Source organism: Ctenocephalides felis, unplaced genomic scaffold, assembly GCF_003426905.1.
Source record: "Ctenocephalides felis isolate EL2017-DRISC unplaced genomic scaffold, ASM342690v1 CF-g0.4_SCAFFOLD_00845, whole genome shotgun sequence".
NCBI classification, from domain to species: domain Eukaryota; kingdom Metazoa; phylum Arthropoda; class Insecta; order Siphonaptera; family Pulicidae; genus Ctenocephalides; species Ctenocephalides felis.
Window position 1 is genome coordinate 62,416,427 of NW_020536999.1, and position 25,963 is coordinate 62,442,389.

The 25,963-nt window shown below is 29.2% G+C and overlaps 1 protein-coding gene across 1 annotated transcript in view; it reads left to right on the top strand.

The window, feature by feature from the left end:
* Window positions 1-25,963, top strand: part of LOC113386946 — a 729,443-nt gene that overhangs the window by 645,266 nt on the left and 58,214 nt on the right. The window lies entirely within an intron of this gene.

The following is a 25,963-nucleotide window of genomic DNA, read 5'->3' on the forward strand; positions in this document are numbered from 1 at the left end:
ATGTCTTCAATTACTTTTATCTGTAATTTTTAATGAATGATTTAAATTCTTAGAATGGCTATAGTTATTTTCAGAAATATTATTCAGTAAATTTTCACGCTATATAACTTCAGTCGTAAGTTTTAGATCTAAAGATCTCTGACATCGTTTTTACTTATTTTTAGCAATTCAATTAATAGTGCAACTTTCATTTTGCACATTCATAAACAGCGTTATTCATTAAATAAATATTTTACATTAAAAAAAGTAGAGCATATGCAATGTATATTATTGCAAATTAACAAGTATGTATGCCATGGTTCAATAAAATCATTCCATATAAGTGGAAATAAATTGCATAAAATAATTGCAATTTTTATTATTGATCGTACGTGCATGTTGCAGATGTGCAATTCATGGTTTTATAACGAATTGCCTAAGGTGCAATCTATCATGATGTTTGATCAAGATTTTTTATTTAATTTGTAAGATATTTTTATTGTGATTTAATGAGTGCTCAAATTTATCAATCCAAATTATAACATTATTATTATTGTAGTACTCCATTTGATGGAGCAGGTTAATGGTAAAGAGTATCAAATTTTAATGCCTTTCTTGTTCAATTTTCAATACAGTACAAGAAAATTCGCTAATCTTGTTTTCTTGATGTTTCAAGTAATTCTGAATTTTTGGATATCAAATTTGGAAAAGTGTGCGTGTATTTATATGTGACTATGTGTGGATTATTATCTATCGAAGTTGGCTCAAAAACGACTTCAAGAATTCATAAATTTAAAAACCATTTGATGAAACATTTAGTTTTGCACGACATTGCTTTTTCCGGCAGTTTCCTTAAAATTATTAGAAATGTGCAAAACTATCGGCTTACGTTTTTGCAAGAAATCCTAAATAAACTTTTTGAAAGTTATCTTGTTGACTAGTTTTGAAAAAATTTCGACAGTTTCTTCGTAACTGTATGTCATTTTTTGGATTTGGATTGGCATTTTTAACGAAACCTTGGTAATAAGGTTTCTAGTGCTAATGAACTAGAAAAAATGAAAAAATATTAAAGGCTATGAAAAGTGAAATCATAAAATTTTAAAAATTCATTAAAGTTTAGAATAAATGAGGCTTTTCGAATCATTTTTTTAGAGAAAGCGCAAAACTTTATTTTCAAAATAAACTGTTAAAAATTCTATCTATATCAATCTCACCCTCAAATTCCAATTTTTACTATTTTTTAATTTAAAAAAAGTCAGGATTTTTTTTCGGACAATCGCTATTTTATGAAAAAAACATTTTTTTTAACTTCATACAATTGCGACATTATTTTAGAGCAATAATATAGGGTGGGGCGGGGCACAAAGGTCCAAATTGACTTTCATTTATAATAGTGCCTAAGACCAAATGAACTACTTTATAACACATAACGCATATCAAACAAGAAACTATCGAACTATGTTCAGTAAAATTCCTAGTTTATTCTTAGTTATAAAAATGTGTTCTTTTATATTTTTTTTAAATTTGTCATCCGTTTTTTTACCCAATAGCCGGAATAAAATGAGACAGCTAGTAAGCAGATAAAATGTCTTATTTTCAATTTTGAAGGGATTTTACGAAATAATAGCTAAATTAATCAACTAATGAAAAATATAAATTTTATGGGTACATTTTTTACACAGATAGAGAGAATTCTAAATGGATTATTCGAAATAATAGCTACATTAATCTACTAATGCAAAATATAAATTTTATGGGTAAATTTTTTACGGAGATAGATAACACCTTCATATATAACTTTGATCTGGTATTTTGTCTGAAATATTCATAAGCAGATTTGAAATAACGATTTTTTCAAATTTACCTCTAGTAAAACTGCTTTTTCGACTTAATTTACTATTTTTATTTTATTTTACACTTATGTCAGGGTAAAGATTCAGTTGGGTCTTTTTACCCCACCCACATGCAAACTCTTATAGAGGTTATATACAAAAAGCTGTTAAATCTAACTTCAAAATAACAATATACCTTATAAAACAAGCTGTTAAATCTAACTTCAAAATAACAATATAACCTTATAACCTTTTGTTTTATATACCTTATAAAACAAAAAAAAACGTATTCTTAAAAAATATATTAAGGTTTGGTAAACTAAACAACAATGCTTATCACAACCAAAAAAACATTAGTAAAAAACACATTTCTGTAAATAGGAAAAAGAAAATACTTTTGATATGGATTTTTAAACATTGTTGTTATCTCCTGTTGGCAACGTTGTTTGAAACAAAATGATGACTGGTTAAATGTTTTTTGCTTTCTACTTTCAAATATTTCTGTTATTCCTAACTATACTAAATTTTGTGATTCGGTGGTTAACCTTTTAAGCCTCACTCTACCCTATATATATTTTTGTCTTAAGCTTATTTGGAGGGCTGAAATCCTGGGTATTGACAGGTCAGGTACTAATTGTTTCAAAACTCCCACTTCATCACTTTGTAGAATTAAAATTTTAACTATTTTTATTATTTTTTTTGAATTTCAAAATATTCGTTTGCATATGTTTTAAGGCCTTCCAAAAATGCCTCATAATTCATGTCCTTAGACCAGAATGCCCACTTAAAGCATAATGCCCATAGATAATTTTATGCCCATAGATATTATACAGAACTCTTACTGACACTAGTTTTTTTCTGGCAACTATTGAAAATTAATATTGCCCGATTGAGTATGAATCGCCATCTCATTAACATTACGTTTATTTTTTGCGATCTTGTTAGAGACTTCAATTCTTTGCGATCATGTGCACCCGCCTTAACAGTTGTTCTCGTACCACATGACTTGTATTATTCGCATTCGCATTCACATTCGTCGTGTCTTTGTCCGCTACTTGCAATTTCTTCATTATTATTTATTCTTGCTCATTTTATTTTTTCATTCCACTTTATTTCAATACGAGAATGAGTAGCCATCCACATGCAGCCATCGGTGTTTGCTTAGGCGATGCCAGTCAGAGTAAGAATTGTTTGATTATACGTTGTCATCGGATGCATACTGACATATTGCACTTATGCTAGATTTTTTTTATTCTGCTTTTATTTTTTGTGCTGGATTTGCAAAGCAAACAAACGCTGTGAGCTGTCGCTTTCTAGGCCACTTTAGTAATGATTTGTGGAGTGAACGTGTTAAAATTATATGAGAAACTTGGAGAATATTCCGATGTGCGAACTACACTTAAGAGATGTACTGACAAGGAAAATTGGATCGATTCATGTATAATCAATTTTATGCGGACCGATGTTTTTGGAATAAAGATTTATAGTAAATATATATACTTGTTCAATAGAGACTGATATAACGAGAAAATTTTTGAAAATTACTTAAATTATGACTATTCAAACTAGGTAATTAATAGATTTTATGTAATTACTTAAATTGACTAAATACTCTTAAGTCAGTACGGTTGCTTTTGAGTCACTATTTTTAACCATTTTTTTTATTAAATGAACCTTCATTAGAGAAATAAAGCAATTGCTGATTAATAAATTCTATAATATTCGTTCACACAGTGGATTATTTAAAAAAAACGCCCAATGAAATATTGTTTTCGCAACTTCACTCATCATGTAATTGTGTTTGAAGAACTTCATGTAATTAAAATTAACATACATTCATCGACTGCTTGTATTTTTTTACTTTTTAGCTGACGATATAATCTCATTCTTTGAACAGCTGTAATATCTGTTTTGCCTGAAAAATATTTTCCATTTTAATAACTTCAAAGATTTGTAGAAACTACGAATAATATAGAAATAATTTCTAATCAATAAACTTACGTTTAGTTCAAGAAACAAATGTTTAATTTGTTTTATTATTTCCAAGGAACAGAGTAAAATATTCTTTTGATTCAGGCATTTTTCATTAAATCAAGATTTGTACTACGATGTAACTTTAAAATGTTTATTTACCTATGCCGATTTTCTTGTTGATATCGGAACGTATACAACGTTGATGCCGATACGCATACAACGACAAATCTCTATTCACATACACGACGTCTAATCACAATAATCGACCCGTATAGAAATGATTTCATCTAAAGCCGTAACGCACTTCCGTTGCATTTGTACGGTTTTACACCCAAGTCGCGCCTAGAGAATTTTTACTTCAAAAAATCATTAGCAGCAAAATATAACATGAAATCGTTAAAAATGATTTGAATAAATAAAATGGAAAATGAAAAGAATATAAATGCTATCGACGTTTAAAGACAAAATAAAAAAAGAAAATATAAAGAGCTTAACCAGGAAATAAACAAAATTACATTAAATAAATTGGGGCACAAAGGTCCAATTTGACTTTGACCAAATAGCACAAATAACACGTACCAAACAAACAATCTGACTATGTTCAGTAAAACTCCCAACTAATTCATTATTGTGGAAATGTGTTTTTTGCTCTTTTTAAAAAAAAAATGTCATTTGGTCCTCATAGGCGTGGTAAAATGGGACAGCCAGCGGTCAACAAGATCCAATTTTAAAGGAATTATACGAAATAATAGCTACATTATTCAACCATTGCAAAATATAAATTTCCTGGGTACATTTTTACAGAGATAAAACTGTATATAACATCGATCTGGTATTTAGTAAAAAAAAAATTATGAGCGGAGTTGGAATAAATATTTATTTAACTTCTTTTCTCTTGTGAAACTGTTTTTTTTCAACTTAATTTACTTCTTTATTTATTACGTTTTATTGTACACCTTTTCCAGGGTAGAGACTCTGATGGTCATTTTTACCCCACCCACATGTAAGCTTTTATAAAGATTATATAAAAAAATAATTAACCTTATCCAAAAATAACAATAGGTCTTATAAAACATTTAAATAACCTATACTTAAAAATTATATTAGGGTATTGTAAACTAAACAACAATGCTCACAATAAAAAAAAACTATCAATGGAAGAAAATACTTTTTATATGGATTTTCAAACATTGACATTTATCTCCTTATATCAAAGTCGTAAGAATCAAGGTGATGGCTGGTGCCTGGTGGTTATACATCTTTTTCCTTTTCTTTCAAATGAAGTAGTTAAAAAATTCTTAACTTTACTTGTTTTTAAGATATCAGTGGTATATCAATATATAAATGTATATATTTCTACGCGTCCTACAAACCTTTCTTTGCACTTTAAATTAATAATATGTCTAACTTATTCCCATTTATCATATTTATCATATTTGTTTGTAGAATAACTCTGAAATCATTCACAGAAGATCAATTCTCTAATCCGAAGTTTTAGAAAATCACATAGCATTTGCTAAAATGTAATTTGCATGTGCAAAATCCTTTCTAACGAGATGTAATGCTAACAAATGCATTGCAATTCGCAATAACTTAATCTGATCGGAAAACGATTTATCACCACTTTCTCGTATAACACAAGGACATGTTTATTCTTCTTGTAACAAAAACTGACGAATCCAGTAGTGAGGCCATCAATCCAAATCATGGCGGGATAGGGGAGACCGGGGGGAAAATGGAATTTCTTGAAAAAAATCATTATATTTTAATATATAGTTTCGATCAATCTAGTTTAACTTAAGTCCTTAAACAGATCTATACATATTATACTACATTTAACTTGCTGAAGAAAAAGATTGTTTTGGTAATTTTTTTTTCCATAATTTTTCATAACTTTATTTTCAATAACAATCAGAACACATGACAATTGTAAATTTTATGTATTTTTGAAGTTCCAAGTCCTTCAAAATCTGTTGACACAAAAATTGGGAAAAGTATGTTTGTGTATTATTATATATATAATACAAAATTTGACCATTCGCCGACGTTTTCTCAATAACGATTTCCAAAATTTAAAAGAAATTATTTAATAACAGTCGAATATTTGATTATTAGTTTTGTGGGAAGATCTGCAGAGACGTTTGTTTGCAATTAGCAGAGAAATTCAATAATATTTCTTGAAATTTTAGCCAATTATGAATCGATTTTGAAATTTCGAAAAATGTTTGGAAAATATCAGGTGGAAAGCGTTGATTAGTTTTTGGTAAAAATCAAAAGGTTCGTTTCTTCATAATTAATGTTGGAAAATAATTTTGATGATTTTGATTGAAACTTGTGATGTTGATAGAGATCATGGTCTTATGATGGTCTTAATAATTATTATAAAATATTATGGACATAAAAAAATGGTATAATTATAAAAAAACATTAATGTTTGGAGTATTGAGCCGTGTAAAAATTTCACTTATTGAATTATTGGGAATTATTCACTTATTGGGAAGTTTTTTCAAATTCAACGATTTTCTTCGTTACAGAAAAAATACTTTAATATCAAGCTAAAACAATATAAATATTTTGCCTGATATTAAAATTATTTTATTTGGTAAGCAATTATTATTTTTAATAATATTTTTAATAATAAAATAGATAATTGCTCGTTTTTGTTAGGATTTTTTCAAGCGAGAAAAACATTATGATCCTAGGCAATTTTCTTGTTTTAGAAAGATTTTTTTTTGATTACTGCAAAAATCGTACAAATAGATTATTGTTCGATTGTTCTTTGATTTTTACAATTTTGTACTAATATATATATATATATATATATATATATATATATATTCGCGCTTAGACAGTTTTTCCTATATATTACTGTATTTAGTAAAACAAAACAATGTATATATATATTATATTTCTACAAATAGGAAAACCAAAATTTAAATTTTCTCTGAAACAGGTCAGAAGATTTTGTATTTTTAATAATTTTTTTTTGATTTGTTTCATTTCATTTAAAAAAAAAAGTTTTCTGTTATAGTTTCTTCTACTTCATTAATAATTTTTATAATCCACGTCAATACAAATCCTCCGTAAAAAATGTATTTACACGTTCTCAATAATTTCTTAAAATTTAATATTAAATCTAATTGTAAGTGTAAGTGGCATTTTGCCTTGAAGCAAGTTGCAAAACCTTCTCGACTGCAAATAATAGACAATCAACAAGAAATGAGATTTAGATTTTAATTTAGAAATTTCAAATAACAATTTTTTGATAAATGAGACTTTCTGATGTCAATTCGATAATATATTCGTGATGTCTCACCAAAGTTAATACAATCACGTTTGTGCCTTTTGTAGGTTAGGTTTTATGTGTAAACCGCCTGATCGAACAGCGAATACACAACATTTTGATAGTACATGATTACCAGCTTGTAAGATAATAGAACCGTAACATAGGAAACTTTTATTACAAATTTGTTCCAATTTTTTAAAAAAGCCATGCGGTTGCTGAGCAGTCAGGCCATGTTCTCATGTTGTCAGATAGAATCACAAACATAACCTAGAAACCGTACAAATGTCAAACAAACGATGTTAGATAACAGGGTGTTTCTGACCCAGGTTCATAACATACGAGTGACGTTGCAGTTTATGTGTAAATCGTCTAAATGCACAGCAAATACATGACATTTTACATTATTCAGTACGATTCAGTAGCGTAATGTATGGAAGTTGGAGCGTAACATCTTGCCATAACATTTGTCCGTTATCCGCAGAATCGGTCTTATAGTAACTTCAAATATTGATTTACCAAAAACTAATCAGTACAGTTACCAACTGATCTCCTTTGAACAGTTTTCAGAAAATAAATATTATAAGCAAATACAATGTTGTTAAATTATTGCAATGAACAATTCCTAATTGGATTATATATATTTTATCTTCCACATTGTTACATGAAATCCCATCCTCCCCTAAACAGAGAATTGTCTTCTACAATCGGACTTGGTTTGCCGCCTGTCCAGTTCAACTATTGTATGATGGATGTACCTAGTTAGGCAAACATATGAATATGAATATTGATGCAGGGAAAAGGTTAAAGGATCCAACACGATATATCATTTTAAGTTTCTATTTGAGCGATTGCTGCGATTGTTGCTGATAACGCCTCTGTTTGTGCAATTGGCAGAGATTTATTGCAGTAATTGTTTGTTTTAATTAAATACGCAAGTTAATTGGGAATTAAAACTTTTTTGTGATGAACTGCAATTATATTTTAAAGTACGAGTAACCAGTTCGTAGTACTATGATAACTACGGCTTAATAAAGGGACTGATTTGTTTTTCTTATATAGAAAAATAATTTATTTTAAAAAAATAGTTCAGTACAAAATGATTACAAATATTTATAATATTCAATAAAACTTTGAAGCAGTTATCATTATACTCGGATTGGCATTCGATTTAGACATTCTAATAATTACTATCAAAATTTTGATGATGTTCCATTTGGAATAGGTGCAGGTATAAAAAAAAATTCAAAGCAATATTGGAATTAATGTTTCCATTCTTCAAAACATTAACTGTTAACTTTTTTGCAACGAGCGTCGTCTATTGGCGACATCCGCATGGCGACCTGCGGGTTCGGGTGTCGCCTATAAATGACCTTTCCTTCAATATTTATATATTTGTGGTAGAATTTATTGAGAATTTTCTATTGTTATTGTAACTAAGTTTTTTTTTAAATGGAACTTTTTAAGTGGAATTTTTAATTTTTAAATATATTTTCATTGATTATGTTATTGTGACTAGTCTGCTTTAGTAAAGATGAAAATTTTCATTTAGCTGAAAGGGTTAATTATGAGTAATTGGGTTCAAAATATACAAAAAATCTTTTTAGATAATCTAAAATCGTTATATTAATAGTGGAATAAGCAGTTGGGTTTATATTATCAAAAAATTAGTCCAGATCAGCAAGTTGTGAAAAAATTATCAATATTTCTTATTAGAAATTAATCAGTACTATTTGCAACTTATCTTATCATCAACTTTTAATATTTTTCTTTAATTTCTTGGTCTTTATCAAGTTAAAAAATTTCTTTTTGTAAAGAAGAAGTCATATAAGTTTTATGCCAGAATGTTCCGTTGATTTAAAAGTTGCTTTTTTTTAATTTTCTTTTTAAAAGAAGAGAGTCTTCTAGTTTTTATGCCAAAATGCTCAGTTGTTTTAAAACGATATTTATCTACAATATCTCGGTTTCAATCAATTTTAAAATTTTCATTTTACGAAAAAGAATCTTCTAAACTTTCATGCCAAAATGCTCAGACTTAAAACTATATTTGTTTCTTTTCTTTCTTGTCTTTAATCTAGTTTAAAATTTTCCTTCCGCAAAAGAGAATTTTTCAATTTTGATGCCAAAATGCTTACTTGACTTATATATATTTTTTCTAAATCAATCGAGTTCAAAATTTTCTTTTTATAGAAAAAATCATTCAATTTTTATGCCAAAATGCTCAGTTGATTTAAAAATATATTTTTTCCTCGGTACAATTGACGGTGCAATTGACTGTTTTGCAAAAGAGGAGCAGTTATATTGAAACTATATTTTTTTCTCAATTTTTTGGTTTCAATCTAGTTCCAATTTTTCCCTTTGCTTTTCTCTCTAGACATCAATCTGGTTTAAATTTCTCTTTTGCGATAATGAGTGTTAACTTAAAACTATTTCTTTTTCAATTTCCTGGCTTCAATTTAGTTTAAAATTTTCCTATCGCAAATTAGCTTAAATCTATATTTTTTCTCAATTTCTTGGTTTTAATCTAGTTTAGAATTTTTCTTTTGCAAAAAGGAATCTTCTAATTTTTATGCCAAAATGCTCTTTTGACTTAGCTTTTTGTTAGAGTTATATTTTTTTCTCAATTCCTTAGCATCATCTGGTTTAAACTTCTCTTTTGCAAAAGAGGAGCAGTTAACTTAAAACTATTTTTTCACAATTTTTTCACTTCAAGCTAGTTTAAAAATTTTCTTTTGCAACAAAGAATCATTTCATTTTTATGCTAACAAAATGCTAAGTGAACTTAGCAAAATAACTTATAATATACACAAGCTTTTTCTGTCTGAAAATAATTTTTTGTGCCAAAAATTATTGGCTTTAAAATTGTCTTGTTGTCTAAAGGACCAATTTGAAAAAAATTCAAGGAAGTTTGAAAATATTCATTTATTTTTAGAAGATCAAATTTTTACATCGAAATCGTTTTTTATAATTTTTTTCATTTCAGAATACAGTATAAGTCTATTTAGAAATCAGGTGTTTACCATAACTGTACAATGCAATAAACGTCAAAATAAATCACCATGATTTCCTATTAAATAATAAACATTTTACTATTTGCAACTATAAAAGAAAAATCATAAATCCATGGCGTGCAAACTATGCTCATATTACATGCCATGTTTATTCAAAATATATCTTGCAGATGTAAATGTTAGTCAATCTTATTGGAAATTAATTTTATGACACGTATCAAATTGATAGCTGTCATTTATTTATGACAGATACAACATTCTCAGAGACAATTTCACGTTTTGTTGCGATAAATGATAAATTGAAAATAGAGATTTCTTGCTTTCCCATTAAAATTGAGTAATTATGTGTCAGTATCAGCAAACATAGGAAAGCTAATAGACTCTTAATTAATATTATAAACCATATTATATATGGTTAATCAAATTGGTACTATCAACTGCATATTTGGAAAAGTATTCATTCATTCTATGAAAAAAAAACGCAAGATGCAGAAATTTTTTTAATCTACGATTTTATTGTTCCAATAATGTGTAATCAATCCGCCAAAATATATGGAAATCATATTGAATACTGGAGACTCTATTATAAAAGCTAAATGCTCGTGCTGAAACTGCATATTGACTCCACCATTATAAGATAATAAAGCACCTACTTTTTACATCCGTAGTTCGATTTTATCATAATAATCGATTCGGCTTTCTCTTTCAAAATTTTATAAAAGCAATTGATTTCACTTTCGATGAAAATATTATGAAACCGCAAAAAAATCTGATTTTACATGTAACTACTCGTATCTCGAGCAAAAAGCATTTATGCTCCAGGGTACATTTTCTTCGCCTTAGAAACACGCGATCTGCAAAACACGCATAAGTAAATGATCTAGAATTTCACCTTTGGAATCGACATAATTTTTATATTTGGTTAAATGATTTGTTGAAATTATATCCAGTTTAGCTGGGTAAAGGATAAAGTCGTATATCTTATACAAAGTGAGTTGTCTATCCAGTTGCTTTGCTGAATGTGTTGAAGATTATGATTTGTGCAAGTTTGCCCATACATAAAACGAAGTTCTTCAAAAAATCCTGACCAAAATTTCGAAATTTCTACCCATCGTTGCAATTAACAATAATTATAAATTAATTGTTAGCCAACACAACGTCCATTAAATTATGAAACACCTTTTGTTTCTTCATTCATAATTGTGAGATAATTTTTGTACGTTTATAAAGATTTCGATCTTCGTCTAGTCAGCCAGTTTCATTCCATTCATTTATGAGAAAGTTAATAGCATTATTATATTTGGCACAGCAATTATAATGTGATTTAGTAGCGATATCAGAAAGAATACCGAAATTACAATGACTTACTTTCCCTGTTGATGGTGAATTGACTATTATAAATTGCCAAAACTCTCTCCTGGGATAGAGGATACTGGGATTGATATCAAATTTAATTTCATTTGTATTAAATCTTCACATGTAAAATTTTAATAGGCTATGTTATTATATTTACATTAACAATTTTATGGTGTATATTAGATTCACAAATCACTCTGAAATGAAATCTTACGTTTTAAGGCCTTTGATCAATTTGACGTACCTTAGATTTAGAAAACATCCCTTAAGTTTTTGGTAATAGAAATCCTTGAAAATACCTAGTCTATCTAGGAATTTAAGTGTAGCTATTAACGATTTTTATCTTTTTTATGTGCTTTATATTAGAAATCACAAAAATTTATTAATTCTATGAGACCGAAAATAGACCTTCATGAATTTTATATTATAAGTTTTTCTTATGTTTTAACTTTTTTTTCATGAAACAATAGTTTTTAAGATTTCATTGCATCTTGATCGCTATTTTAAGAAAATAAAATATATAGAAGATATCCTATATATTATTTTCTTATGGAAATCTACAAGATAAGCTAAAAATGAAGTGTTGTGATTGGGTGGAGCGACTAGGGCGGATGCTGAGCACGCCATTATGGAATGCAAAAAATCGGAAAAGGGTAGACAATAATTATGGAGGGAGATTGTAGGGAAAAATATCTCCCTCCCAACCAATTTTATAATATTATTGAGAAAGAAAAGGATATATGGTGCACTATACAATTATATACAAGCAAATAAAATAAAAGTGTTAAAAATTAAATATAAAATGTATGATGACTAATGTACGTGTATACAAAGTCAACAAATAAATAATAAAAAAAATTGTTGTGATTAGGATTAAATCTTATGAAGTTATATTATCATCTAATCAAGTATTATCGAATAGCAACTTTTTTTACTCTTGAATTAACTTAAAATAAGCATTGAAACCAAATCTTCATGACTTTGATTTTTCTCATAAAATACTAATAAACTAAGTAAATTAACTAATCTTTTTAACTAAAGCTTTCAACCTCAAACTGAAATATTTGACAAATAATGATTAAGTTCACCGGAAACAATTATAAACTAGGTGTAAGTGGCATTTTCTCTTAAGGCAAGTTGCATGGATTTTCTAATATTTGTGTAAAATCGACTTAATGAATCAAAGATCTTGCTATTAATCATCATAACCGTCATTGCCATATAAATAACCATCTGATTACTTCGAAAATAAAGTTTTTGCGACTCATTATACGAAAACTTAATTTCGTATAATTTCATTTTTATAATTTATCATACAGAATTTTAACAAAATCGTCCAAAATAATTTTTAACAATTTGTTTCTACTGAGAGACGGTTCAATCGATTTTTCCAGAAACTAATTAGCACAATTACCGACTGATATCTTTAGGACAGTTTTTGAATTTACAAAAATTGGCCCAAAGTTTTTTACGAAAATGTAAACAAAATTCTTTGCACTTATCTAGCAATTATAAGGAAACTGCTCGTCTGATCCTCGAATTAAAACAACTTTGGTTTTGAATTTTTGAAATCCGTATAACCGTTTTTGAGAAAACGTTAATGAAAGATAAAATTTTGGCTCACATAAACATACATAATTTTGTTCAATTTTGGTCTCAAAAGATTCAGAATGACTTAAAACATCGAGAAAACATTAAAGTTGGCTATTGTATATTCTGGTGAAAACAAATTCTTTCAAGGACTTAAAAGGTTATTTTAAAGACCAAAGACCAAAAATAACCATATTGTCTGAAATGTTGCTAATGGTCTTGTAGATTTAATTACATGGTATCTTGTATCTGGTACATTTTTAAAGCTAAGTTAAAAGTTCCAAATTATTTTTATAAAAGTTAATGAAACAAAAAAAATAACTTCTTTATTTTATTACAAAAACGGTTCTTTCGATCGAATTGCCATCAAAGTTGTTATCTTATAATATCTTTCACCGATTTCACCTATACGTCGCAGATGATTAGTTCCAGGTTGATTAGTTATGCACGTCTAATTAATGGTGCAAGTGCAATGATCTTGAGCAAGTGTAGAGCAAGTTGTAATTTAAATCATTAACTTGAATTATTCATGTCGTTTCATCAGTTTTATTATTATTTTATGATTTATAGTTAGAGATGGATTCTTTATATCCTGCTGTTTATACAGTTTGTAATATTTTTAATTTTCTATAGGGTAAGTTATAGTAATCACAGAAAATTGACTAGTATGGCATCGTGCCTTAAGGCAAATTGCTGGTACTTCCCGTACCGTAATCAAACATTCGAAGAATAAAAATAATCAGTCAACAAAAATGTCAATGAATAAATATTATAAAAACTAAATTTTTCATTATTTGTTCCTTGTAGACGAAATGTGAAAACTTATTAGATTAGACGACGTTGTTTATATATATTTGAATGAAATATATATAAACAAAATCTAATTAAGCGAACTCATTGCTAGAATGAACATATTTTATTTCTAATGCATCAATTTTTCGTTCGCGAAATATATGCACTGAAATAATTTTAAATAATTCATGTAGTATCAACAATACAAACATAAAAAGTATTTAAAAAAAAATTAAAAAATAAATATTACTGACGTCGGATTTGAACCCGATCAGTCTTGACTTTCTTATCGTTTTTGACGCGCCAGCTAACTGATGTCTAAGATTTAATCGGAATTTCTGCACTTTTTGCTCTGTATCTTCGAAACGGCTGGACCTGCCTTTGCAAAAAATTAATCAGCACGTCTCCTTATCAATGCGAATCGAATATTTTTTGAAATATTCAAATCGGTTGATCCGTGTTCCCGAAATCGTCGACGAAAATTTGTATCCGCACACAGAAACACACACACTCTCACACACACACACACACACACACACACACACATACATCCATTTTTTTCTAAGGTATGCCAAAATATTCAGAAACCTTTGAAACGTAAACATATATAATATGAACATTTTACATATCTTTACGTTTCAGGACTTTCTGAATATTTTGGCATACCTTAGAAAAAAATTGACGTATGTGCGTGTGTGTGTTATATGTAAGTATGTAAAATGTAGTATGAATGTGTGTATATTTGGATACAATTTTTCGTCCACGGTTTCGGGCGCACGGATCAACCGATTTGAATTATTCAAAAAATATTCGATTTGCATTGACTAGAAGACGTGCGATTAGCTTGCGGCAAAGGCAGATCCAGCCGTTTCGAAGATACGGAGCAAAATTTGTTGTATGTACTGTACTATTATATAATTGTACTATTATATAAATTGCCTAATATTTGTATTTTTAATTTTAATTATTTTATAAATGTCTTTGAGTTTACATAAATATTAGGCATTTTAATTATTTTATGATTTTGCTGTATACTATGGTCTACTAAATATATTATCCCGTCATCAATTTTAATAAAAAAAAGCTTTAGAAGGGAATTTTTATCGATTTTTAATTTTTTTCATCGGTTATAAAAATTAATTTAAAATTATTTTAAAATATGCTCTAATAATATTTATTTTTCACTCTTAACGATCAAATTAAACATATTTTTTTACGAATTTAATCTCATATAACATAATTGTTTTAATTTACGCAATTATATCAATTGGATCTTGTAACTTAATCGAAATTTAACAAAAATTATGAAGGCTTATTTTCACTTGGAAACATTTTTGGTGAATGATTGTAAATTGATGTTGATATCAGTACTTACTCCTTGATATCAAGTCGTCCGAATGGCGGATTTGAACCGGGAACTTTGTAGTTGTATAGCTTAGGATCTACCACTTTTGCTAAAAACTCCTACTTTCAAGACATCAAAACAAAGTATTTTTTTAAAGTTTTTTTAATATCTAGAAGTTTTTGCAACTTGATCCTAAACCCGGATTTGAATCTGGAAAATTGTAATTCCAGCCTAGAATCTACCACTTTTGCAATATATTACTTTCTTCAAAATATCGTAATATAAAATGTTTTTTGGATAAAGAGAATTCATCAAGATACTATCGTATGTAATAAAGGAGCACCAATTATTACAAAATCTATTTACCTATAAGAATAACTATTTTGATACCAATTTAGCAATTGTTTTACTTGAGCTATAAACAATTATTTGCATATTCATCTAATTATAAGTAGGTTACTAACCTCTGCCTCGATGACCATTCTCCTTTGTCTTAAGTGAGTTTGTTCAACAATCGTAATTCCGTCTTACAGTTATAAAATTCATATTACATCAATTTCTCAAGCGTTGCGTGCTTAAGTTAAACATTATCTCGTCTCTAAAAAGTCCGGAGAAACTCGCACTATTCTACGAATTTATTCTTTACCATTATCCTAAATGCTTGTAGTAGATTTAGTGGATTATTACCAATCGTTAAGTCTTACACAATTTCGAAGGAAATAATAGATAATGATAGAAAATCATGGATTCAAATAAATGCTAGAGAGTGCAGAGGAGTTATGCAACAAACGCGCGACCGACGTCAACGGGAAGCTCGACTTCGTCCAGGATACAATTTAAGGTTTCGTAATAATAAGACGCAGAGTTCAAGTGCATTTATTATAGAATAGTTGGGGAGCTTTGGGGATTTTGGATTTTGGGTATGGCAATGGTGTGCTATGCCCCGAGGCAGGGTAAGTTGATGCAGAAGACTTTCTGTTACTTTGGACAACGTACTACAAAAAGTATTTAGAAGCAATATTTGTAGCCTGTGTTGTAGTTTCCATATATACTACAACTGTTTGTTTCTTTGTTTAAATCCGAGTTACTCCAAAACTATTTAAATCTAGAAATTGAACAAATCCTGGAGATTGAAATGAATGGTTTGAAGTCAGTACATGTGACATTTAAGTCTAGATGAGAGACCTGCCCACCAGTAAAAATAGGGAACACTCAAGTACCTCAAGAAGACCATGTGAAATATCTCGGCATATACCTCGATAGAAAACATAATTTGCGAATACATATGGAAAAGAGGCAACAGCTCGAAATAAAAACCAAAATGTTTTATTGGTTTTTATCGACTAAATCCAAACTAAGCTCGTTCAATAAGCTGCTTTTATATAAAACATCTTTCAAGCCAATTTGGTGCTATGGAATACAATTATGGGGTACTGCGCCTAAAACTAATATAAAAATAATACAAAAAATTTCAGAACAAATTTTTGAAACTTGCCTTGGGAACATCAAAATATGTCCCTAACTGGCTATTTCATCTTGACACGATCATAAAAGATGTGATAACAAAAACAGCGCATAAATATAGAAACAGTCATCCAAATCCACCAGCAAACTTCTTACTAACAGAAAACTATAGTCGTAGACTGAAGAGAAAATCGTCACTTGATTTAAGTCATCAATTTTTCTGATGAAGATTGAAATAACTTAGTTATTATTTATGAGAAAATAGTTACGTTCATATTATTCTCATTGAAATATTTTAATATTATTTATATCGAATGGGAGAACAACTATTGAGGTGTTTTTGCAACATGTCATTGTGTTGTTAAGTGTTATTAAATGTCCTTAACTGGACAGTTGTAAATATAGTAGTGAGCAAGAAAAAATGTGGGAGCAATATTTTTATCTGTTCCTTTAAGTAATTTGTAGGCGCGAAAGAAAACATGATATTATTAATAGAAATCTTACATCTTCTTTTTTGATACAATTATTCTACTGCCATATTAAAATTTAAGTTCTCTGAGGAAGATCTCGTAAAAGACGTCCAACAGTTTGTACTTCTAGTTTTATTGAGTATGAGACTTTTTTATTGAGAATTATAACCAATTAAGACTTTATATTACATCTTCCGACAATAATTTGTCTGAAATGCGGGATTTGGGACATCGTATTTCTATGAACTCAGACGTCTATGTTTTTGTACATATATGCTTTTATCAGAAAATCCTTCAAATTATTAGATGTATCTTCTTGTCCAAGTTGAAAGCAAATGAGGCACTTTATATTTTCATTCAAATTTCTTGTATTTTGTTCTTATCAAGGTTAAATATGTATGTAGTTTTTCTCTACATCTATGTTATTTGAGCTTGCTGCTCTGAAAAAAATTACTGTTTTCATTAGTTTCTCGTTTAAATTATTATTGTCATGTTATATTTTCATTTTTTACTAATGTCTCGAAATTTAAAAGCGTTTTATGATGTAGTATGGCTGCATACTATGAAGAACATCAGAACACATAACCCATATAAAACTAATATATATGATATAATGTGCAGTAAAATTTCGAGTTAATTCCTAATTATAAAAATATATTTTTTACTGTTTTTGTAAAATTTGTCATCTGTTCTTTTCTACCTCATAGGCGGGTTAAATCGGGACAGCCAGAACGCAAACAGATTCAATGTCTTATTTGCAATTTAATAGAGATTTCATGAAATAATAGCTTTATTATTCAGCCAATGTAAAATTTAAATTTAATGGGTACATTTTTTACAGATATAACACTGTATATAACCCTGATCTGGCATTTTGTCAGAAATAATAATCAGCAAAGTTGGAATAACCATTTATTTTTTTATCTTTTGTGAAATTGTTTTTTTAACTTAGTTTACTTTTTTATTTTTTATCTTTTATTGTTTACACCTTTGCCAGAGTAAAGGCTCAGTTGATTCTTTTTACATCATCTACATGTAAACTTTACAGAGGCTATATATAAAAACTCATGAATTCAACTTAAAATTAACAATACATCTCATAAAGAAATTAAATAACATATACTTATAGTTTATATTAAGGTCTCGTAAACTAAACAACAGTGCTCACAACTGAAAAACACAGTGCTCACAACGAACAATGAAAGGAAATATCTTTGTTATAGATTTCCGAGCATGGTCGTTAATCTCCTGACAGCGACGTTGCTTGATTTGAGGTGATGGCTGATTACGCATATTTTGCCCATTGCTTTCAAATTTTGCTTATGAATCATTCCTTTCTTACTTTAGTATAGGAGCCAGCAACGTTTTCAAAACAAGCATTTTAGTCAGGCTGGTTTTTTGGTATGTGGTCCTTGGTGCTCTCTCGGTTAGGGCAAGGGCCGTCTGGCAGCTGGAAGTGGTTGCGTTAATTAGTGCGCAGCCAATTTGTACAGCGCGATTTCAGAATTTTGAAAGCATTTTAGTCAGCCCAATTTTCGTTTTTTTGACTTCGAATAGGTTCACCAGACTCAAATTTTTTGTTGCCAGACATTTTGGGCGCTGCTAAATATGTGCCAGACGCCAATTTATTTATTAATTTTTTAAAAATTTCAAATCATTTTAGTCCGTCTGAAATTTTAGTATTATGTTCGTTAAGGGTAAAAACACGTAAAATTAATTTGCCAGACGTTTCTGCGGTTGTTAACCATGTCTGGCAAGCAAAAATGTCTGGCAATATGATACTAGTTTATAGCATTTTAGTCAGTCCAATTTTCATTTTTTGACTTGATATTTGATTTGATAACTTGAATAAGTTATCCAGATTCACATTTTTGTTGCCAGACATTTTGGGCGCTGCCAAATATGTGCCAGACGCCAATTTATTCATTAATTTTTTTTAAATTTCAAATCATTCTAGTCCGTCTGTAATTTTAATATTATGCTCATTAAGGGTCAAGAAACATAAAATTAATTTGCCAGACGTTTCTGCGGTTGTTAAGCATGTCTGGCAACGAAAAAAGTCTGGCAATATGATACTAGTAGACAGAGTGAGACAATCGCTAAATACATTGGCGCGAATGAAACAAAAAAACTATTATACTCGTAAGAGCGCTATTTAAAGTTAGTGCAATTTCAATAACATTTTCATAAAACAAATAAAATAAAGTTAAATAAAGACCTAATTAGAAAAGACAAAGAAATTGCATCATATTAGTCAATTTTTTAATTTTACTAGCTGTAAAAAATATGTTAATGATTCTAAAATATTGCTGTTAATATTTTTAAAAATTTGACTCGACAGTGGTTAAGTAACATCGTCAATTTTCTAAGAATATCATATATTTTAAGGTTTGCAATGAAAACTGACAATAATCATTTTGCTGTACGCAATTTTTTTTTATCACTAAGTTAACTGAGTCGAATGACTTCATTTTACATGATACATGTTATATTATTGGTGCATGTACATATTACATGGCTTTAGCAGCAACTAATTGTAACACATACCTATACTTAATACTGATAATACTAGTTTTGCTACCTTACCAGTTCGAGCTACCCCTAGAATAGAATCTTAAAATTCTAGTATATATATAATTTATACAATATATATTGTACAGCAAGCATTCTCCGCTCTTTTTTCTTTCAGCTTTTAGCTGTAAATTGAGCAATGTTTTTTAAAAATCGAAGTGTATTTAATAATTCAAAAATTCAAATGGGTTCATTTTAGATCAATATGTATCACTATATAATGATAGTCATTCGACCTAGGTCTCTTAAATCAAGATTATAATTGGGAATATCGTTTTTTTTAACAACGAATAAAAACGTCTATTGTACAGATTTATTCGTCTTATGGCTTAATATGATAACTGTGCACTTTGGATGTTGTAACACGCCCCGCATTCATTTATACATAATTATTTTGATTAATTCCTTCAAAACAATCAGGTATGCGAACCTCCCACACTGGGACAATAATACTACAATGTGATATATCATAAGACTCGTTAAACTCATCTATCCAAAACAAATCAATAGATTTTTATTTTTCACTCATAATTCACCTTTGATAATGTATTTATAAAGGCTGCATATTATGAGAAATATGAATTTTTTAACTTTCCAGATGGCAATTTGTAAGAAACGGTGATTCTAAAGAAAAATGGTATGAACACAATTTTGCAGAGAAGTTTATAACAAACACATCTGTCTAATGTAGTTACTTGATTTTTCTTATGGTTTTCTGCCTAGTAAACGTATAGCGCTCTTACAAGTATAATAGTTTTTTGTTTCATTCGCGCCAATGTATTTAGCGATTGTCTCACTCTGTCTACTAGTATCATATTGGCAAACTTTTTTCGTTGCCAGACATGCTTAACAACCGCAGAAACGTCTGGCAAATTAATTTTATGTTTCTTGACCCTTAATGAATATAATATCAAAATTACAGACGGACTAAAATGATTTGAAATTTAAAAAAAATTAATGAATAAATTGGCGTCTGGCACATATTTGGCAGCGCCCAAAATGTCTGGCAACAAAAATGTGAATCTGGATAACTTATTCAAGTTATCAAATCAAATATCAAGTCAAAAAATGAAAATTGGACTGACTAAAATGCTATAAACTAGTATCATATTGCCAGACATTTTTGCTTGCCAGACATGGTTAACAACCGCAGAAACGTCTGGCAAATTAATTTTACGTGTTTTTACCCTTAACGAACATAATACTAAAATTTCAGACGGACTAAAATGATTTGAAATTTAAAAAAAATTAATGAATAAATTGGCGTCTGGCACATATTTGGCAGCGCCCAAAATGTCTGGCAACAAAAATGTGAATCTGGATAACTTATTCAAGTTATCAAATCAAATATCAAGTCAAAAAATGAAAATTGGACTGACTAAAATGCTATAAACTAGTATCATATTGCCAGACATTTTTGCTTGCCAGACATGGTTAACAACCGCAGAAACGTCTGGCAAATTAATTTTACGTGTTTTTACCCTTAACGAACATAATACTAAAATTTCAGACGGACTAAAATGATTTGAAATTTTTAAAAAATTAATAAATAAATTGGCGTCTGGCACATATTTAGCAGCGCCCAAAATGTCTGGCAACAAAAATTTGAGTCTGGTGAACCTATTCGAAGTCAAAAAAAACGAAAATTGGGCTGACTAAAATGCTTTCAAAATTCTGAAATCGCGCTGTACAAATTGGCTGCGCACTAATTAACGCAACCACTTCCAGCTGCCAGACGGCCCTTGCCCTAACCGAGAGAGCACCAAGGACCACATACCAAAAAACCAGCCTGACTAAAATGCTTGCTCGAAAACGTTGCTGGCTCCCGTACTACTTGTTTTTGAGATATCGGTGGAAGACCGCGGACCTTTAAGCCCTGCTCTGCTTTACTTATAATATATACATATTCTTTATTAGAATCTCAATTTCAATCCGCGGACCTTTAAGCCCTGCTCTGCTTTACTTATAATATATACATATTATTTATTAGAATCTGGCAGTCCCACATATACATATGTGGCGATATCAAGCAGGCTGGTTTAGATTTGGAAAAAACAATGGGACATGTCATGTATATTTTTGATATCGAAATATTTTTATAGTTAATAAATTTATATTTTTTTATTATGTTGGGAGTTTCTAATTTAATATATTATCATAATCATCACAACTCCCACATTGGTGACTCACGACGATGGAGATGAAGACAAAAAAAAAGGAGTTTTATTTTTCGAGGATTTAAGAAAAATTGATTTTGACGCAGCACCATAATCACTGGTCTTCAGAGACGACCTATAAGGTACGTCCAGTCCAATCCATCATAGTTAACGCACTTACTATCTGGATCAGACTTCCGAGGTTACTCATTTGGTATACCCAGACCTCAGTATTTATTGCTGACAGAAAAAATAATTTGGAGCCTGAACTTTTCATTGGAATGCAATTTAACCTCTCTTTCTCTGTTAACTCAACAAATCGTCTTATAATGCTACCTCCCGTTATCGGTGACAACGACGAGTCAAAACAAAATTTGACATAATTTATTGGATTCCACAATTCTGGACTCTTATGTCAAAGAAACCAATGATCCTGATTTGGATAAAGAGCCAACTTCTTTCTCTGATCGGAACTCATCAGATACGAATGCAACGCTTGCAGAAATGGAAACTGTACCCATAAATTATGCATTCTAAACATTAAGTAATTCTGATATAACTAATACCAATTAGATGGAGGCTGAATCTTAGAAGTTCACCGACATCGAGGTACAGGAAATTTTCCACATGTTTTTCATTAATCAGAACCTTATGCAGAATATGGAGTTGATGGCAGGTCGAATCACCACATACGGTGGATCTGCTGACGAAACATGGAAATTTGTAATTGACCAGTATTACAACACTGGTCTGCTATAATCTGCTTTCCCACCACATTTTTATAACGTGTTTCCCTGTATTTTCTTTTTAAACTGTGAGATCAACACTGGGCAGGGAGTGTGTGGCGATATCAAGCAGGCTGGTTTAGATTTGGAAAAAACAATGGGACATGTCATGTATATTTTTGATATCGAAATATTTTTATTGTTAATAAATTTATATTTTTTTATTATGTTGGGAGTTTCTAATTTAATATATTATCATAATCATCACAACTCCCACACAGCCAAGGAGGGCTTTAGGAGCTAATTCTGCGATTACACAGCCGATAACATAGCGTTATTATGGCAACGCTATGATATGCTTGTTTCTTGGTAGTAAAACTTTGAAATTGTCTATCTAATTGATGTGCTATTAGGCGTTTTACACATAAAACCGTATATGATGAATGCGCATGACAAAGATGCAGTTATCATAACATTCTTTTTTTGTTTGTTTATATGTAAAATACACCTGATCGCACAGCAAATAGATAGCATTTTCACAGTTTTTACTATCAAGAAACAAGGATAACATGACGTTGCCATAACAATGCTGTGTTACCGCAGAATTGTCTCCTTAGTCTTACTTACCAGAATGATCAGAAGGTCTGTATACATAAATGTTTTTTTCTAATTATTGATTCCATCTTTTTGGTTTTGTGTAATTTACCACGTCTGAGATGAATTATGATAGACGGAATATAAAGATTTGACATATAAAAAATGCAAGAAAATTTACCCACCGATCCTTGTCCTAAGAGTGAAGCGCGAGCTGGTCCGTTAGTGGTATGCCTAGTGGTTCGCAAGTGCTAATTAGACGCAGTCAACGGGGGCGTCGTCGATACTAAAGCGGTCGATCAACCCTGCAAACTAACACACCAACGAATTAGACGCACGATATACTTTTTGTACGGGGCAAGTGCTTTTTTGTATTTTTATAAAAAAAATTATTTTAATTTTATATATTATAAAAGAAAGATCTGTGCCAATTCAATTTGGGATAGGCTTTTGGAAGTCTGCTACACGAAATTTTGATAGAGCGATGTTTGGCATTTGTGACTCATGTCATCCACAATGCTGGACATCTCGTTTTATGTTCAAATATCAGATTATTCAAATTAATCAGTGCGTATTTCAAATTTTGAACAGCAATCAAAAGTTAACGGTTCTTTGTTCTGTCATAAAGAAAATTTTCCTTGAACGTCTCTTTTTAGAAGTCGATCCAATAAAAATCTAATAACATTTTTAATTTGATGCCGTGAGGGGCTTTTCACACTTGTAAACATATCTTTGATCTGTATCTTGAAATAGAAACCTATAGTACTACTGCTTGATATCATTTGGCATAGATAGACATTGATTGATCTGATATTGATATTGACTATGTGATTCCAGGACCAAAGCTCTTATCAACCGATATTACTACTGCTTGATATAGAAACCGATATTGATACTGCTTGATATCATTTGGCATAGATAGACATTGATTGATATTGACTATGTGATTCCAAGACCAAAGTTCTTATCACTGAGGCATAACAAGCTCACAAAATAAGTGAATGAACTTATTAGGAGCCACTTCTCGGATAAAATAGAAATGTTATATTACAGGCAGGTATAATCGTATGAATTGGTAATCACATACTGACAAAAGGCTAAGTCTTTGCTTTGTGATCATGCGTTTTACTGCAAATCTATTTCGAAAGCTAACCTTCAAATTGCACGAATGCCAAATAATAATTTAGTCAAAAGCGCCACTTTCTGTTGTCACAAATTAGAAAATTCACTCGTTGCTCCGCAGTTTTTTACTCCAAAATTAAGAAAACTTAAAAAAATATGGCTTATTCTCAATCCAACAAATCGTATTTAATAGTAATCAAATTACTATAAATAATCTCGATCTGCTCAAATTAGTCTTTTTACTTCTTTTCAAATATCTTTTTTTTCTTATTCTATGTGATTAAATAATATTTTTTTAATTAATTAATGTAATTAATGTAATTCTTTTCATTTTTTTTTAATTTAGTAAGTCTACTATTCAAGACTTACAAGTGGAAGGGATGAATATTGAACCATTGCATTTTTTCGAAAGCTTGATGTGTTCCATTTATTTATCAAACTGACTTCTAAAATTCTCTTGAACAAATATAAAAATTATATGTTTGCATATAGTTAAATTATATGCAGTATTTTTTTCAAAAGTATTGCTTCGTTAAATTATGCTCGCGTACACTTTAATTAAAATGATAAATTACTATTTGACAAAAAACATGCGAATATATATATATATATATATATATATATATATATATTATGACAACAATTAAAAAAAACAATGTAAGTTTCGCCAATTAGAAAGCCACACAAATACAATGCGTCGAGATCAATTACTTTAAATTTGAAATTTAATGAGAATTTCAAAAAAATTTAACAAATATTACTGCAAAGCATTTGTCATTGAGATAAGAATGGTTATTGTTGTTATTTATGAACAATTCAACATTCTGATAGATTGTAATTATTTAAGGAATTTTATATAATCTATGAAATGCTTTGCATATTAGTGTTTAAAATTCTCAACCTGGAACAACTTAGACTTAAACCTAGAGAGAAATCATTTTAAATATTTTTATAATGTTCAGATACTGTGAAGATTTAATGTTGATTTTTTTTAGACTTTATGAATAATTGTAATTAAGTTATATATTATTTTATGTTCTGTTTGGGTAGTTACAACGTGCTAGAAAATGTATTCTTTGATTTGTCAAAGGTTTCTGACTTTGAAGGTAATGAGTATTGATAATTATAAAACATAAAATTTTAATTTATAATATTTTATGTTAGCTTAATCTAAATTAAATTATTTACGTGTAACTTCACTACACTTCAATTGAAATCTTTCTCACTGACTTCTATCTAATTTTATTTATTTCATTTTGATGAATTATAATTTAAAATCAATTTATTTTCTGCATTTAATTTACTCAGATCTGGAATGAATTACTGTTACTAATGTAAAATTCAAAAATAAATTATACCATCGTACAAATAACTAATTTCAAGAATTTCGTGTTAATTGTTAATTTAAAAGTCTGTTTCGATTTATTCGTTTCTGAAATTACTTAACGGTTTAAATATATAATTATTTTGTCCTATTAAATGTTCTTTTGCTATTAATTTTTTAAATATTTTTACTACTCAAAATTATATGAATCATTTAAATATTTTTCAGCTTCATTTAAATTATAATCTGTATCTATAATTATATATTTATGTATTTTTTTAATGAAGTAGATTTTCGATATTTATGTCACGAATGCAAATATATAATAAAATTAATTTTCACAAGTGTTCAGTAGAAACTAAAATATAAAAACTA